Here is a 20196-nt window from a genome sequence, read left to right as displayed (position 1 = left end):
CACATGTTTTTTGGCTCTAATATGGCTGCTAAGAATGAATGATTAAAGGTGTATATACCAATAGTAAATACATCTAGAAGCTGTGTATTGTACGAGTACGAATACGGGTACATACGAGTAGAATTGTTGATGAAAATGAGTGAGAATGTAATTGTGAGCATTTTTGCTAAGTAGAAGTACTTTGATATGTGTCTTGAAGTCTTTCAAAAGTGTACTAATATATATTAATACACTACATGTATATACATTTTAACTGAGTCGTTAAGTCACCGTTAGTCGTTACATGTAAGTGTTGTTTTGAAACCTTTAAGTTAACGATCTTGTTAAATGTAATTAATCCATTGTTATAATACTTAAATAAGATGTTAAATTGTTATGTTATCATAATAACATGGTGTATAAATATGTCTTAACATCATATATATATATATATATATATATATATATATATATATGTTAAAATACTATTACAACGATAATCGTTACATATATGTCTCGTTTCGAAATCATTAAGTTAGTAGTCTTGTTTTTACATATGCAGTTCATTGTTAACACACTTAATGATTTACTTAATTATCATTTTATCATGTTAAATATAGTGTAACAATATCTTAATATGATACATATGTATTTAGTAAGACGTTGTTATAACGATAATCGTTATATATATCATTTTCGAGTTTCTTAAATCAATAATCTCATTTGTTTGTATATAACTCATTGTTAACATATTTATAGAGATACTTACTTATCATAATCTCATGTTAACCATATATATATATATATATATATATATATATATATATATATATATATAACATCATGTAGTTTTTACAAGTTTTTAACGTTCGTGAATCGCCAGTCAACTTGGGTGGTCAATTGTCTATATGAAACTCATTTCAAATAATCAAGTCTTAACAAGTTTGATTGCTTATCATGTTGGAAACATTTAATCATGTAAATATCAATCTCATTTAATATATATAAACATGGAAAAGTTCGGGTCACTACAATACTGGTCCTACCGCCCCTGTCAGAACACTGACATGTCACTGGGTGAACAAGTTAGGCTTGAAGATTCTGAATAGACAGCAATGTCCCATACCCCCGACGCCCGAGAAACACGAACTACATGCAAACACTGACGACTCATCAATAGAACCGACCCGGTGAGGTGACATATTAACGATCCTTAAGGTCTAAACTTTCTTAGGTATATGTAAAGATATAAGGTATCCCTAATCCGAGAGACATGATGTGTTTCCGATGTTTCGTTAATGATTGAACTTATTAAATCAGTTAGGCCCTTAATTAAAAGAGAAGAACCATAAAGAACACCATGGTCAAGTTACACAGTAACCTCCATAGACACGTTCGGTTATCCTAACGGTCCAATCCTTTATAGGTTTTAAACAAACAGTTCCTTAATTAACCCAAAATCCCTCAAGAGGGGTGCAATACTTGAGACCGCGTTATGGTGCAATGTATTGTACCCGCACTGAAGATTAGCTTCCATAGACATACACGACAGAGGCATATTGTACTACAACCGTTGTGCCACCTCATATGCTTACAGTGTTGAAATTCTAGTGCCTACACAAGCATAGCTCAGGGCCAACCATATACTACGTATCTCTTTCAGAATTTCCATTACGAAATATCGACTGTCAGAATCCATAGCGTAGGTTGCGTTACTCTAACCGTTGTGCCTCTGACAAACACACTATGTATCTGGCAGCGTTTCTTACAAAGGGGTGAAATGGATACTATAATCTGAATCGTGGTTCACGATTTCTCAATAAGAGAGCCAATAACCACGTTCTATTAGTTGGAAAAGCGATTGAGTTTAAATCATAATCAGAAAACATCTACACGACATCACGCTTATACAGTTATTTTTTCAGTATCGTAACTAACTACATCATAACAAGCACTTAAAGATAACTACTCACTAATCATGGCAACAATATCATCTATCATCATAGAAATAGAAAGCATTATAACATATAGAAAAAGGGATAAAAGTACCAGTAGATTAAGCGAGTTCTGAAAGTAATAAGGTTACAACTTCGATCTCTAAACAGCTTCTAACCACGATCTTTGGCGTTCACCTCCGGGTACTAATTTTCCCGCTCGGAGGTGAGAAGGCCTCGAAAGTGTCTACGGTGAACTATATAGTAAGAAGTGTGAAGTGGGAAGTGTGTGTTAAAAATGGAAAACAAGTGGCCTTTTTATAGCCACAAATCTTGGTGGGCAAGCCGTGTACACGGGCTTGCAATTCTGGGCAAGCCTTGTACACGGGTCATGTGAGATAGCCGTGTGGCAGCATTACCCGTGTAAGGCAGCCGTGTGCTGGTCAACTTGGGCAAGCCGTGTGGTTGCTGGGAAGGTCGTGTGGCTTGGCTTCCATGGTCGTTTTTGTTGATTTCTTGGATCGTAACTTGATTTTCGGGGTCGTAAATTGATTTTCACCGTTTTTGCTATAGATTCTTCGTTTTAAGCCCGTTTTCGTCGATTCTTATTGCATCATCTTTGTAATCAATGGATCTATCAAATAAAGTAAGTAAACGCTTAATCCAGAGATAAAGTTTATATCTTTAATTTTTTAGCACTAAATATCGGGGAAAAAATGTGACTTTTTAGCCGATATCAGGATGCTTCCCTCATGGCTACGTTTAGGGTTTCTGCACCTATAATAAATAAAAATAGGGAGATAGGGTCGCCTTGCCTTAACCCCTTCTCCATTTGAAACTCTTCGTTCGAAGACCCATTAATTAATACTGAGGTGCGACAAGAAGATAAGCACTCCTTAATCCACGATCTCCATTGTTGACCAAACTTCATCTGCCTTAGAACATCTTCTAAAAAACCCAAACAACACTATTGAAAGCCCATTCGAAGTCGACTTTAAAAAGAATCATTTTTCATCCACCCATCTTGCAAGCATGAATCACTTCATTTTTCCTCCGCCCTTAAAACATTTTATTTTTTGTTTCTATTGGTTTATTTCTTTTTTGTGAATATTATGTGTAAATAAAGTGTAGAGTTAGCATTTCTCTTTTCGGAATAAATATCTGAAGTTTTATTTTTCTTTGTTTAGGATTGTTAGTGCGTAAATATTTAAGTCCATAGTTCATTAGATGTTTATTGTCTTTATCATATATTTGATTGTAAACGGACATTGATACTTCGTGTTTGATTAGTTTCGTTGCTTATTACGATTATTAAATTGTTAGTTAATCAAGTATATTCTCTTAATGTTAAAATTCATTCTTCATATACATTCGTAAGGATGAGTGACATATCCGTACGGATCAAACCAGTGGGATACGGAGGAGAGACACATGTGGGTTCCATTTGAGGGTTATTCAATTTTACACAACCCTAGCCGTAAGTATTCTCTCCCAATCATCTAGCAACTATTCTTTTCGATTTTCAACTCTAACAAGTTCATTCTATAGAAAATCGTTTGTGTTAGTGTTTTTGATATGAAACATAACTAGTTAAAGACACACAAATTCGTTGGATTCTAAAGTAATTTTTGTTACAGTATAGTAGAAACTGTGCTTTCATATGAGGATTGTTAAACACGTTATAAACATACTGAGATGCTGAACTTGAAATAACATGAAGTAGTAATCGTATATAAATTTAATAATATTGGAACACAATAATCGAATTCAAAATATAATATCTGCTAGAAAGAATTAAATAAACTTTATATAGGTGTAGCTTCCCATTGTTGATTAAAGAACTTCAAATGTTAGAGATAGTTGTGAAGCGTGAGTAATGGCGTCGATAGTTATGATAACGATTGATTTATAATGTTAAATCAATCATACAGGGAGATCGTTCTATATTCTTCTAACACCTAGGACCACCTTTAACGCACGTTTTAGCCTCGCTAGCTAACACGCTGTAGTGTGGTGTGGTGTTGGTCAAATTTGGTGGCGTGCTGTGAGGCGTGTTGACCACATAGCATGATATGGTAGGCTCACGATGGATTCAAACGTTTATGAAAAACTAACATATATATTTCTTACCGTCTGATTTCATAAATCTAATAATTAAAAATAATAAACTTAATAATATTTTTGAACAATAATACCAACCAAAACTCAATTTAATGAATTATTCACATTAAATTTAATATATTCTCTCTAATTTTCAACATACTAGTAGGCAATGCCCGTGCGTTGCACGGCTTGTCTCAAATTTCAATATTTTAGAATTTATGTATCGAATTGTTAGTGCCAGGACAAGAGCTGGCTAAATACATATTGACCGTGTAGTGAAACTTGATGTTGGTCGATCCCATTCTGCATGTGTCTAAGTAGAATATTATGCATACGTGCTTGTGAGAAATTGTGCATTTGAATTTTGTGTTATAGCACATGATGTACTTATATACATGTGAGCATATGCTAGTTAATGGTTAAAACTACTTATATTGGTAAACTATTTGTCTAGATAATAACCACAGTATAATCATCTACCATCTAAGGTATGTCAAAATTATCATACTTTTATTATAAGTGGAGCTTATATAAATTAGACAATAAATGCATTTCTAATATCCACAAAACATATAATCAAGTAATTTGTTTTGCATCTAAAAACATTATTCTCTACTAAATAATTATCTTCACATAAAACTCTCAAACTTCTAAAATACAACAATTCATATGATCAAGTAATTTGTTGCATCTAAGAATATTATGGTCTACTAAATAATGCACTAAAATTTAAATGATATAGATTAGAAAAATATATATTTATAATAATGCTATTAAAATATTTGTAATATTACCGAAATAAAACTCTCAAACTTTCAAAGTACAACAATTCTCTTCTCATAAAACTCTCAAACTACCAAAATACAAACAATTTTGTTCTCATGTTAACTATAAAACTACCACACATTCTGTTTTCATTTGAGTTTGATTCTTCAACATGTGTGTGTGTTGTGCCCATTATTCTTCTTCTTATTATGTCATAGAGTCATAAATAAAAATGAATCATCAATATATTTTATAATAAAATGATAGTAGGTATTTATTTTTTTTTTTTTTTTTAGTTTTGCCGTGTGATCTTAACACCCGTCAAATTAGTGATGATCTCATGCAAGTGGCTCATATATATGCAATCAAATACATTCTCATCTATCTCTTATTATATATATATATATATATATATATATATATATATATATATATATATATATATATATATATATATATATATATATATATATATATATATATATATATATATATATATATATATATATATATATATATTAGTTTTGAGAGTTATATTTGCAATTCAAATATGAAATAATGGCAAGAGAATGAAAAGATTATTTCATGAAAATAAGTCATACATATCTATGCCATTAACCAACTTTTCACATATATTTTATTATCACATTTGAGAGTTGCATTAACTTTGCTTCGGTTGCATGTAAACCCCACCACCCCCCCCCCCCCCCCCCCCCCCCCCCCCCCCAAAACCACACCAAAAAAAAAAAAAAAAAAAAAAAAAAAAAAAAAAAAAAAAAAAATTGGTAAAGAAGGCTCTTTGGGGTCTCTCTTTCTATCTGACAGGACAAACAAATATGAATGAGTGGTTCTTTCGTTGCAAGAAATCTAACTAGAAAAGGATCTCTCTATTACTTTAAGAAGAAAATTGTTGGTTTGACCGACGAACTACGTGAAAAAATGGACCTTCTTTCTTTTCAAAAAGCATTTTTGGAAAGTAACAATTCCATTCAGCTCGGTTTCGGAAAACTTTCCGCCGGGGCCTAACATTAAAGGCGCAGGTTGATCTCTCTAGTTGAGGCTGCAATTCATTTTGACACGTGGGAAGGGCTTACTCTACTGGTGTCTCACTATTCGAAATTTGTAATAATTGCAAGAAAATGTAAAGATATACATAGGAATTAAGAGTTGTAAATTACGCTCAACGTTTTGAACAAAGTTCTTATCTTATTTGGTTAAGAGATTTTATTTTTTTAAGCTAATTTATTGCACGTAGGAATTAAATGTTTAAATTATATAATGACATACAACCTCTCTATTCTTCATCACTCTCTTTGTAATATTAGAAAATGGACTTATATATTCACTCTTAATTTTAAACACGACGTTTTTTTGTAAGTCGCTGATCAATATGCATCAGCAAATAAAGACTTGAGTATTTATAGACATAGGACTTGATACTAAAAAGTAAATCCAACCGGACTATTTAGTATGTGTAACTCATAATCTATAATGAAAAATCAAGAGTTGAGTTATTCATAAATGTATACATATTTAATAATTTAATAATTCTTATATTCATAAATAATTCATATAATTTTTATCTTAGTATTTAATTTAACTTAGTTAACCTTATTTATTACATCAAACTCACTTCATTCTCACAATTTTTTTATACAAACAATCACCATCACCGACTTTTCTCTCTAATTTTTATACAACATTCAAATTTTACCAACAATCTCTACTTTCAGCCGTTTAACTAATGGATTCGATTGTTGTTTCAGTTGACGTACATTACGGGGGTGAATTTCGGCATGAATGAAAGCCATACACAAATAGGGTGAGAAAAATCATTTGATGATATCGATGTTCATGAGTTCAATTTATCAAAGTTATTTGCTTTTCTTAATGAAGAAATACAGTTCGTCCAGCTGGACGTTTTGTGTTTCGATGAAGATAAAAAATAATCTGTGTTTTTTTATGTATAATAAAGAATGGATGAACAAATACATCTAGACAATATACGCTTTCAAAGAACTGAGTCGTATCTTTTATTCATAAATGAAAGTTCTAACGTAATTACGATTACAAAAGAGATGAGTTTTTTAGAATTAGGCCAACTTTAGCCCTCGAGGGCTTTGTTGGAAGTCATCCGCCCTCCTCTAGCCCTCCTTCTTGTCTTGACAAAGCATAACTCGAGACGATGAGATTGAATAAATGGGTTGTACTTTTAGCTCAAATGCTTGAAACTTGTTTATTTATTTAATATAGCGGGTATCAATTTTTATGAAGAAGTATGTCATGACTGGAACTGTATAGTCCTTGGTTACTCCTAGTTACGAAGTCTTGATGTGGCACTGATGTGACAGTTAGTCCTGGTGAGTAAGTATGTCATGGTTGGGAGTGGCCTAATGACACTATTAACTAAATATTTTCTCCTTACTCGCACTTTATACTACAGGCTATATGCTATTTTTATGAAAATAATTTGGTACATCTTAAAAAGGAGTACTATACAATAAAATTGAGATGATTTAGTAAAAATTAATTTGATACAATCGAAAAAATAATATTGAATAAAATTGAGGCGCAAGGAGTACAACCGTATATTTTTAAGTTTTAAAATATTATTTATGTTCACACAAATAAATGCAAATGTACATTTAATATTTTGATATATGTTTAATTTTATGAACATTGTAAAAAAAACATTTATGTTATCAGACATAATGAATACTACCAAACATTTTGTACCAATCTGATTGATCAGTTTTAGAAAAAAAACGATCGATCATATAGTAAAAACTACGTTACAACATTTTGAAGAACTACGTAGTATAATTATTCTTATTAAAATGATCGATCATATATCTAAAATATTATTTTTATCAAAAAAAATTCGGCTGCTGATTATATTTAAACTCGATCTGTTAGATTTCACTCATATAGGACCATTATAATATTTTTAATTAATAAACTTTCGGTTATTCAGTGAAACGGGGCCTGCCTGCTAGTTATTGAATCAATTCGAACATGTAAATTATAGGAGTAAATAAATAAATAGTGTTAAAAATGCAGTTATATGGTGGAGGTTTTTGACCTTAGACTTTTGGAATTTAGAGTTTAAGTCATGGAAGAAAAAGATATTTGAATTGGATGTGTCATGTGTGGTGGGACACTTGACATTATTCTCTTGCTTTTCTTGTTATGCTTTGCTTTTCAGTTTCTACTCTATCCCTCCCTAGTTCCCTTTTGGGGAGCTAAGTAATTAACGGAATTTGCTTTACAAAATCACTTAAAAAAACCTCATGAATCACCGATTCCTAGCTAGATGCTCATGCACTAAATTCATTTTTCTTTTCAAATAATTACTCGTACTTGAAATTATAGTACGATGTAACATGCATGATATGCATCATCATGATACTGAAAGTCTGAGGCCCTCGTTACATAGATAGAATGTATATATATATATATATATATATATATATATATATATATATATATATATATATATATATATATATATATATATATATATATATATATATATATATATATATATATAATTGTTTTGGCAATTTTAGTAAAACAAAACGGCTATATGACAAGAAGCTAGAAGACCATTAAACAAAGGGCTTAAAACACGTAAGTTTCAATTAGAAATACAATTTTTTCTAAACTTAAGCGATGAAACGAAAAATAACGAATATGATCGAAGCCCTTGTCACCACGTTAATAGCCAACACACGATTCTTCTTGTCATTCGCCCAAAAATGCATATGATCAACCCAAGATAGAATTTCATACCACGATGAGAAGAGAGGATAATCCAAGTTTAGCCATAAGAAGATCTTTCTTCATAGTTAATGCGCCAAGGAACAAGTGAAAAAGAGGTGATCCGTGTTACATATATAGAATATATATTAAAATTACAAACTGTCTAGTAAAAGTGTAAAACCATGTCAACTAATTAAGCTTGTTGAAAAATTGTAAAACACGCAACACTTTCACCGTTGCTAGAATCGAACTTACGTCTTATCAGTTCTAAACGTGTTATGATTTAACGTCTGATTAATGTTTGAATTCACATTATTGGTTTGAACGAGGATAAAAGACCCGCGTTTCGTTGCGGGGTGGTTTTCGTCTGTTAACGGTCTAGTTAAATTAACGTTTATGAAAACGGTTTCGCTACGGGGTTGTTTTTCGTTGTTTAACGATCTGTTAATTAAACGTTTAAAAATTTTAACGGTCGGGAAATTTAATGATAAAAAATGAAGTAAAATAAAATTATAAAAAAAATAACTTCGTTGCAGAGTTGTTTTATTCGGTTAACGGTTACTTAATTTAACATATGAAAAAACGGGTAACGGTCGGTTAACAAAATATTTTTTAAAGAAAAAAAGAAACGAAAATAATGAAGTAACAAACGGTTGTAAAAAAACGTTGGAAGAAAAGTTTATTTTAGAGGGTATCAAAATACCTTAAAAGTTGGAGGTATCTTCATCTATGCCATTGTGATACTAAATGCTCACCATAAATAGTATCATTGATATTGATAATGATAATGATAATATATATATATATATATATATATATATATATATATATATATATATATATATATATATATATATATATATATATATATATGACTTTAATAGCTACGAGAATAGGAGATCATCATATTGCAAAACGTCTAATTTATACCGTTTGAAACATTTATAATTAGTAAGGTGGACACCTTACCATTATCGTGATGCAAGGGTTACACCTTCTTTCTAAAGATAAAGTTGAGCGCAGTCACATAATCGGTGTGAAAGGTGACAAACCGCATGTTTGTATTTCATACCTTTTATACGCGGATGACGTGGTTCTAGTTTTGGTGTGGAGTAAAAGTAATTTGTACAACATTATGAGTACTCTAGCTACACACGCTTTATAGCTTTTCTGGGTTGAAAGCGAACGTTAGTAAATCTAACTTATACGGTGTCGGAGTACAAGTGGGCAAAATCGATGCTTATGCCTGCGATACAGGTTCTCGAAGGGGAGGGAAGTCGTTCACATATCTAGGCCTCCCGATGGGTAACACCATGAATCGGGTATCTAGTTGGAATTTGTTAGTTAATCATTTCATAATCGGTTGTTTCGTGGAAGTCGAGTTTGTTGTCTATTGGTGGTCGTCTAACTGATAACGCCATATATATATATATATATATATATATATATATATATATATATATATATATATATATATATATATATATATATATATATATATACATATTTCTTATGCGTTATCGGGTTCTTAATGCGTGTTTATTAATGATTTTGAAGACTTTGAGTTTGTTTGAGACTAAAAGAAAGATATTTGGCAAAGGAAGTGTTGTTGGCGATTATTCATGCTTTTAACGTAGAAGACTTCGAGACGAAGCAAGATGACAAGCGATCGAAAAGAAGACTGATGATGTTGCAATCTTGCGTTTCAGTTACAATCTTAGCGATCGCGGAACGCGAGGACATATACCAGAACGCGCAATTCCAGATTTTTCAGACATCGATCCCTGCCACATTTCTCGCGTTTGATTAAATGTTTCGAGTTTTAGTAGATTTGCGGAACGCGAGATCTGATCGCAAAACGCGACCATCGTCGATTTTCAGTTTTTAAGGAACTCTATAAATAGACGGGATAAACCCCAAATTAGCGTAATCATCATCTGTTACGAATTTTATTTTTGTAGAGCTTAAGATTACGAATTCTAAAGGTTCCTTTCATGCTTTTTGAACATCTTTCACTTAGATTTCAATTGTAATCAATGATTAATCATTGGCAAGTTGGTCGTGCACACCGCCTTTCCCTTATTTTTCTTCGGATAATGTCTTGATCTTGTCCTCTATTCCTTATACGTTGTGGACGATTCTGGATATCCTCGATTATAAACTTTCCTCCCACTTACATAGTGCAAAATCGTTATCTTCTAAAATCATATTATGTAAAATGACACAACATTCCTTTACTCTTCGCATCTTGTTTACTTGCATAGTGCGTGCAACAACTCTTAAAATATGAAACCTACCTTGAAGAACCCCAAATGCCCTTTCTATGTCCTTTCGGGCACTAGCTTGAAATCTTGTGAACTTAATCTTTTGCTCATCTATGGGACACACCATTCCTTTTATAAGTGTCACCCAATCGGGATATATACCGTCGGCAAGGTAATAACATTTGATGTATTGATGACCATTTACCTCAAATGGTGCGGATGGAGTTGTTCCGTTCTTTAGTTTATTAAAAATAAGGGATTGATTCAAAACATTTATATCATTGTTGGAACCCGTTATCCCGAAAAAAGCATGTCAAATCCACAAGTCATATGATGCCACTGTTTCAAGCATAATAGTCGGTTTTTTGTGATCACTTAGTGTATTGTCCTTTTAAAGCAACGAGACAAACTTTTCACTCTCAATACATGCAATTGATACTCCCGAGCTTACCCTTGAACCCATGTTTCTCCTCGTGTGCACAATATAATCGTGCAACATCATGTGCAGTGGGAAATATCATGTATTGACTTTTATATAAATCGATGAAACATTTACAAAAGTTGTCTAGACATATCATTGATGTTTGCTAACTCATTTTTAAATATTCATCGAACATATCGGCGATGGTTCCATTAGCCAATCGGCGTATAGCCGAAGTACATTTTTGTAAAGTAGTAAACGACTGCTTACCGGTAGCATCAACACTTTCCATAAAAATAAAAATAAAAAACTAAAATGCTCGGGAATAGAATTTGTAGAAAAAGTAGTTATACCTTGCGATATTCAGAGGAATAATTGTATTCGCATACGAAAACGCCTTTTAAATATTTTGGGCAGAAAATTTGGTGTGTCACAAATGTAATCATTTCACAATCGTTGCACGTGATCCTGACGATTTCTCGGAATGTAACCTCGAACTCTAGGAATATAAGGCGCGAACTTGACTTCAGACTCTTCATTCAATTCTTGAATAAGTTGAATAATACGAACATTTCTAATCAGAATCGTAACCAAATAAATACGATGCAATAATTTTATAAATATTAAGATTATAGTGTTTAAAAAATGACGTTTTTGTGTGTAAAAAAGAGATATGATAAGGAATTTAAAAAAAAATTATGTTTTTTGGAAGGAAAAAAAAAAGAAAAGAAAAAACCCAACGGCTATATAGCCGTTTGAAAACGGCTAGGTATGGTCAACCAATAAAATCGTGACACATCACCTGTGACATTTTTCGATCGGTCCTATAACTGACGCCCGGGGTTCGTCAGAACTAGCGCCCTGTTAACGACGTCATTTTTCGCAAGCTCGGGTTATGAATGAAATCTGACGAACAGTTATATATGGTCTAAATGGGTTTGAGTTCGTATATTTTTGATAATAAGAGAATATAAAATAAAATGGAGGTATCAATGTGGCATTATACATATATTTAATTGTGGTAAATGGTGTCAACCTATGATTGGTTGACACAATGCGTTAATAGTAACTTTTTTTTTTCAAAACATGATTTGCACAACAACCCCAAACCACTAGCCCAATACCATCCGGATCCCCTGACCCGCTCCACCAACCCGACCCGAATACCCGCTACTATAGCTGCTACTGTAGCTACAGTACCTTTTTTTTTTCCGAAATCAACCCGCAGCGAAAGCGCGGGCCAAAAAACTAGTTATCTCAAAATTACGTAGTACGTTTTTTGTTCGAACATATGATATAGATGTACAAGTCACACTTCAGTACCATGTGATGTAAAATTTGTGATGTAAGAAATTCGAAGTAATAAAAAAGAATCATATTCACTCCTTTTGAAAATTTCTCAACATTGATACGCTCTTTAAGTCACGTCAGCATGATTATTAATGCATTTTTAACTTTCAAGTGTTACACATGAATAACATTACATATTATATCGAAATACCAAATGATTTTAGTGAATGATATTAGTTTAGAGTATGTTGGTGATATCCCTGATAGAAAAAGGCCTCTCCGAGACTTGTGGCTCTTAATTTCGGGTAACAATCAAAATAAAATCTATAGTCCTTTGAGTTACGAATGTTTGAGCTTTAAATCAACTAAATCTGAGTCTATTTGAAGGTGATATAGTGGCAACTCATAAATTCTGCGAGACTTCACTATTTTGATCATATCTCTTTCATACGGACTCCGATTTAGTTGATTCAAAAGTCGAAACATCCGTAACTCAGAGGGCTACAAATCCCCACTAGCTACTCAAACTTTTGGAGGGGCGAGGGCCCCCTCCTACCCTAAGAAAGCTCCGCCCTTGATTCAAATAAGAAAATTTATTGTAATAAATTAAAGAAATACAATTTTTTATTTTTTATTTATTTATTTATTTTTTTTGAATGTCGAAAGAAATACAATACATATACTTAAAAAGAGTCACCATGCATTTTTTAAGGATTAATCTCTAAATCACTCTAGAGGAATTAATCTCTAAACGGGCTTTTTATATGTATAAATAAAAGTATTAGAAATTAATCACTTATAAACGTGCTCTTTTTAAACTCAAGACTAATAGGACAAGATTTTTTAATTGAAAAAAGAAAGAATCCATCTTTTTATTACTTTTATTGTTTATTGTTTATAAAAGTAATACTCCTTCCGTCCCATCTTAATTGTCCACTGTTGACTTTTCAAAGTCATTCTTTGTCAACTTTGACTATGAATATTTTTATTTGTGCTATATAATATTTGATGGAAATTATATGAATGAATTGAGTTTAAAATGCGTTTTCATTCCATATAATTTTCATCAAATATTATATAACACAAATAAAGATATTTACGGTCAAAGTTGATAAAGAAAGACTTTGAAAAGTCAACAGAGGACACTTAAGATGGGACGGAGGTAGTAATGAACATATGAAGTATCTGAATTCCTCCAGGTGCATGCATTCAGCATTTGTAACAAAATCATGCTTCGTTTACTATAAATGTAAGTAACTAGTATGTATAAAAAATTAATATAAAGAAATATGTATTATAATAATTATTTGTAGTTAGTGGATCCTATTTCACTATTTTCGTCTCGTCGTCAAAAATTAAAAAAAAATTAACTCCGTTGTCTTTCTTATTAAACTTTTTAAATTATTTCTTTAGTATTGGTACTATACAAATACTCTTAGAAAATATTGGCAGCCACACACATGCTAAAATGACAATTACAATGGGAAGCGAGACTGTAAGGCGGAGCGAATCCGAAAAGATTGCCTCAGTTCGGATTGTTCTCTTGTAATTTTTTTTTTTTTTTTTTTTTTTTTTTTTTTTTTTTGTATTAGTTATTTTTTGTATTATATAACACTTTACGAGTTAATCTTTTATTATTTTTATATTAAATTATTTTATTTTGCCACTAAGTCTACAGGGGCCACTGACATTCTAGGCCAATCATGTGTGTTCCATTTTAATTAAAATAAATAAATAGGAGATATTAATGCATAATCATAGGATTATATCAATCTAGCAATTAAACGACGATGTTTAAATATTACTCCACATAAAGAGGTGGGTTCGGTTAAATTAATGTAGATTGTTTTTTATTTTCATAACCGACTCACAAACTTTGATTAATAAAAGGTTAATTAAGCCTGCAGTTACATGTTCGGTTTAGTTAATTTGATTCGATATGATTGGTTAATGCGGTTAGAGTTCGTTTAAATCGATTTTTCTCACCACTACTATTGACTTGCATACAATAAAGTTAAAATCAATTTCACTATTTTAGTTTTTTTATTATTACTTTAGGTTTTAAAATAACAAAAAATAAAGTTTAAGTAGAAAGTGGGAATTCATAAAGGGTAAAAAATAAAAATTAAAAAAAAAAAGAAAAAAAAACAAACACACAAACAAACAAATAAACAAACAAAGCAACTACATAGACTTGAAGTCTACGCCACCTTAGAAGCAATGTAGCTACTAACTACTTGATGGAGTGTTTTTTCATTATATAGTCATTAGTTATTTATTGTATATGTATCACTTACAAGATTTTGGCACGATCCTCGGATCGAAGTGATCCCCCTGCTTCAAGATACCCGCTTCTCGTCGCTTTGGATGCCCGAAAGAATGATATTGTTGTCGGTCGTTTTCAAAATGGTCATTGTTTTGGTGACGTGAGCCAACGGGAAGCATCGAGCAATTCTCATTCTCCTCTTTGGTTGTTCTCTTTCATTCGATGACACTTTCTACCGAAAGGGATGTTTGGATTTGGGATGGTGCCCCCTCAAATGTGTATTCGGTTGTCGAAGCTCGTCACCTAATTGATGTGCTGCCAGTTGCTTTATTCATTTAGTTATCGATTTTCTCTACGAAGATTAATGTGTTCATTTGGCGCTTAAAGATGCAACGTTTAGCTACGATAGAAAATCTTGAGAAAGAGGTAATGTTTTTGATAATTCTTATTGTGTTTGGTGCGAGGCTCAAGCAGAATCAAATCATCACATCATTGTTATATGTTACGTGAGGCATTCGCTTTCAAAGTTATAATATCGGTTAGCTTGTGGCTTAATCTCTCAATTCTTACACGGTCGTCGATGCAAGAATTGTAGACTAGGTTCGACAACTACATATTCAAGGAAAGAAACATACACTCGTGAGAAGCATTCTTTTCTAGGTTCTTCGGAACATGTGCAGTGATCCAGTCATAAATGCCGATCATGTTCGATATTAAGAGATGGATTTTATGTGCATATTCGAGGTTTAAAAAGCTATTTTATAAGGTTTTCATAACGGGTAACGATTTGGTTCGAAAACGCGAAAAATGGAGTTTTAACGAGAGGAAGGTGAAAAAGCAGAAGCCCAACCGCAAATTGCGGCTGGGGAGAGTAAATTGCGCCCGGGGTAAGACCAAAATCATCATCAGGATTAGAACGGGCATAAGAAGGCGCCCGATTTTGGCGGCTGGCCACAAATTGCGGCCGTTGGGCGCAAATTGCGGTTGGACGTATTTTTGGATAGAATTTAGAGCCGGATTTGAGGGATTTCATGCTTGGAGAATACCCTACTTCATCCCTATATAAGGGAAACCCTAGGCTACGAATTCTACACCTTTTTCATCAGTTTTTAGAGCCAAAAACACACAAAATTACACCATCAATCATCATCAATCAAGGACTCAAGCTAGGATTCAAGGAGTGTTCATCATGCAACTTCAAGAAGCAACCATGGTCATCATCACCAACATGCTTGGCTAGTTTCTTTTACTTTATTCCTTGCATGAACAATTATTGTATGCTTAGTTCTTCATTTATTTATGTGATTCGTGATTTTGTAATCCTTATGTCTTTTGGTTTATAACTTCATTGAATCTTTTGAATTATCAATTAATGCAAGTTTGAAAGTTATTGATTGTTACAAGACAAGTGATTGTTATTTAACATCTTGTGCTTAATCCAACCTAGTTATAATTTAGTATAGGGATAAAGACAACATGTGTAAGTAGCATTATTTGTGCCCAAGATAATCATAAATTAGAAAACCGAAGAAGTCTTGTCTATGAGGTTTAGTTGATAATTTGATAGCATAAGGATTTGTTGAACTAGTGCATGCATAATTGGGATTGTAAAGGAATAAAGGCTTTCATCCAATTGATTACAACCTTTTCATTTAGTTCATTGTTTATGCTCTTAAATACTCAAAGTTTACACTTGCTTAGTATTTGTTAATCTAGTCTTTACTTTAGTTAATCTTAGTTAATCACAAACAAACCAATCTTGAAATTGCTTGCTAGTTAACCACAACTTATCGTGGAACGAATCCTGCTTACCCTATCTAAAGTAGAGTAATTAGGCTATTTTTGACCGGCCCTTCGACACCGATCAAATTTTGGCGCCGCTGCCCGGGAAGTGTGCGCTTGATTGCAAGCTCTTATTTTATTTGCTTTCTTATTAGAAAAAAAAACCATAAAAATTATAAAACCAATAAAAAACCAAAAATAGTGTTTTTGTTTATTTTGTTTTTTCAGTTTTACGTTCGGTATTCTTGTTTTTGGTGAAGTGCAGGTTAGTGTATGCAAACTCGGAGTTCAGGAGATCAAAATCTTGAGCCTTTAAATCCGAAAATCGAGAAATCTGCAAAAGCTAATCAAAAGGCTGTAAGAATTTTGAAAAGTTCGACGGTGGCTTCAGCATCAATACAACCACCACTAGAGTCACATCCTATTGTTCCACCAAATTCTCCTAAATCAGACTACGACGTCGAGGAGGGAGTTTTCGTTCATCAAACTGAAATGGCTGAACGTGCAAGAGGAGTAGATACCTACTACCAACCGGGTGACTATGCGGATCATTCGCCCATCGTTTTTCCCGCCCAAGAAGGGGGAAACAATCGGAGATTTGAGGTCCGACCTCAACTTATCTCCATTTTGTCAACCTACCTAGGTATGGCTAATGAGGAACCATATGCGCACATTACTGAGTTCAACGAAATTTGTGCTACTAATCAGGTAAACGGGTTCACTGATGATGAGGTACGCCTTCGCTTATTTCCTTACTCATTAAAAGACAAGGCGAAACGTTGGTTTTTATCCTTACCCGCCTGGAGTAATAATACTTGGGCGGAAATGAAAAAACGGTTTTTAGATGAGTTTTACCCAATAAGTAAGACCTCGGACATGCGTACGCAAATAAAATATTTTAGGCAATTGCCTGGTGAACTTTTCCATGAAGTGTACGAGCTTCTCAAGGAATTACTTGGGGCATGCCCACACCATGAAATACCAAAATGGGAATTAGTCAAAGTCTTTTATGATAGTCTAGATTCTCAAAATAGATAATTCCTTTTGGCGGCTAGTGGTGGGGCATTCCTAACTCGAACTAGTGAGGACGAGTGGACCTTCTTTGAGCAATTAAGCAAGGGTTCGAAAACCCAAGCTTCGGTTAATAGGAAACAACCTAGTACATCCCGAGTGAATCACGTATCAGACTCGGGCAGTTCATCAAGGAATCTTGATCAAGAACAAGATGATTTGAAAATGCTTATATTTAACAACCCAAATCAGGGTCTTGCTTATAATGTTTCGCAGGTTCAGGAAGTTTGTGAGATATGCGGGGATCCTTCTCATTTTGCACACGGGTGTAGGAATGGGATTCCACCGATGAATCAACAAATAATGGAAGTACAGGTTAATGAGTTTCGGGAAAGGATATTTGATCCATACTCCAACACGTATAATCCGGGATGTAGAAATCATCCAAATTTTAGTTGGAGAAACAACAACGCTATAAATGCTAACAATCAAGGAACCCAACCAAGATCTCAAAACAACTTCCAACACCAAAACAACTCTTAAAACTAAGGAAACTACCAAAGAAATTACCAAAACCCTTATCCCAATAACCGAAACCAAAACCAAAACAATTACCAAAATTAAAGTCAAAGTCAAAACCAAAACCAAAATCAAAACAATGCTCCATCCAATCAACCATCGAGCTCGGATGCTAAGATGGACGCGTTTATTTCCAAAATACAAAAAATAGTGGAGGTGCAAAACAAGTCTATTGGTACATTGGCTAAGGAAATTTGGTAATCTAGCTGAAAGCAACGGAACAAGGGAACCGGGTACCATTCCAAGTTACACGGTTTTAAATCCAAATCACAAAGAAAATGGTAAAGGTCATGGTGTAAACATGGTAGGAACTTTGCGAAGTGGAAAGACTTATAACGACCAAGTCGAGGCAACCGGGAAATTAAAGACTAAGCATGGTTCAGGTAAGTCTTCTATTGTTTTTGATGAGGATGATGACATTGTTGTAAACGATAAAAGTGATGTTAAAGAAGATAATGAGGTTGGGTTAAATGTTGAAAAACCGGTTGTCACACCCCCTAAATGGGACCGGGGGTCATATGTGACTAACCAAATATCATAACACAAGTGTAAAGCAAGAACGACTCTAAATGAGACGTTTTAATTAAAAAAACAATGTATTAAAGCAGCGGAAAGTATAAGTCATTACAAAAGAATCCTTAAAAATGTAAATGTAAACTTAAGTGTTTTAATGCAATAATATGAATGTAAAAATGCGGACTCCAAAAGCAGCAAAGTCCAAATAGCAAACAATCTCTAGTAACCTTCACCTGAGACAAAACATGCTTAAAGTGTCAACCAAAAATGGTTGAGTGAACAACATAGGTTTAATATAGTTTTAGACCACAAGATTTAGTTATCAAAAGTAGTGTTGAAGTTATGATATCGAAACTAAACAAAGTTACCCCATGACACCTGATAATGCTAAAAACGAACATATATTTCATAGCATTATTCCTCAAGAAAGACAAGCTTTTAGTTGCAATTGTCCTATTTACAAGTGATATTCGTTTAAATAATAAAAGGTGAAGACAAAAGACAGATTCGACGAATTGAAGACGCAAACGACCAAAAAGCTCAAAAGTACAAAATACAATCAATAAGGTTCCAATTATTGATAAGAAACGTCTCAAAATTACAAGAGTACAAGATTCAAAATGCAAAGTACAAGATATTAAATTATTCGCAAGGACGTTCGAAAATCCTGAACCGGGACCAGAGTCAACTCTCAACGCTCGACGCAACGGACTAAAAATTATAAGTCAACTATGCATATGAATATAATATAATATATAATTAATTCTTAAAATTAATATATATATTATATTATATTTAAATAAACGTCGGCAGAAGAAAACAACCAAATGTGGCCAAATGTGGCCTGGAAGGCATAAATCCATGCGATCGCATGGCCTGGAAGGCATAAATCCATGCGATCGCATGGTGCACAGTTCCAGCCCACATGCCTATAAAAATCGAGCTTTGGTGCACCACAAAAACACATGTTTTTCTATCTCAATATATCTATACGTAATATTTATATTTATATTTTAATTTTAATTTTAATTTTAATTTTAATTTTAATTTTAAATCCTAATAATAAGGGTATGTTAGCAAATGTTGTAAGAGTGTAAGTCACAATTATGTCCGTGTAACGCTACGCTATTTTTAATCATTGTAAGCTATGTTCAACCTTTTTAATTTAATGTCTCGTAGCTAAGTTATTATTATGCTTATTTAAAACGAAGTAATCATGATGTTGGACTAATTACTAAAATTGGGTAATTGGGCTTTGTACCATAATTGGGGTTTGGACAAAAAAACGACACTTGTGGAAATTAGACTATGGGCTATTAATGGGCTTTATATTTGTTTAACTAAATAATAATTTGTTAATGTTAATATAAAGATTTACAATTGGACGTCCCTATAAATAACCATATACACTCGATCGGATACGATGGGCAGGGTATTTATATGTGCGAATAATCGTTCATTTAACCGGACACGGGAATGGATTAATAACCACTAGAATTATTAAAACAGGGGTGAAATTATGTA

The sequence above is a fragment of the Rutidosis leptorrhynchoides genome, chromosome 6, assembly GCF_046630445.1.
Source record: "Rutidosis leptorrhynchoides isolate AG116_Rl617_1_P2 chromosome 6, CSIRO_AGI_Rlap_v1, whole genome shotgun sequence".
Classification (NCBI taxonomy): Eukaryota; Viridiplantae; Streptophyta; class Magnoliopsida; order Asterales; family Asteraceae; genus Rutidosis; species Rutidosis leptorrhynchoides.
This window is presented reverse-complemented; position numbering follows the sequence as displayed.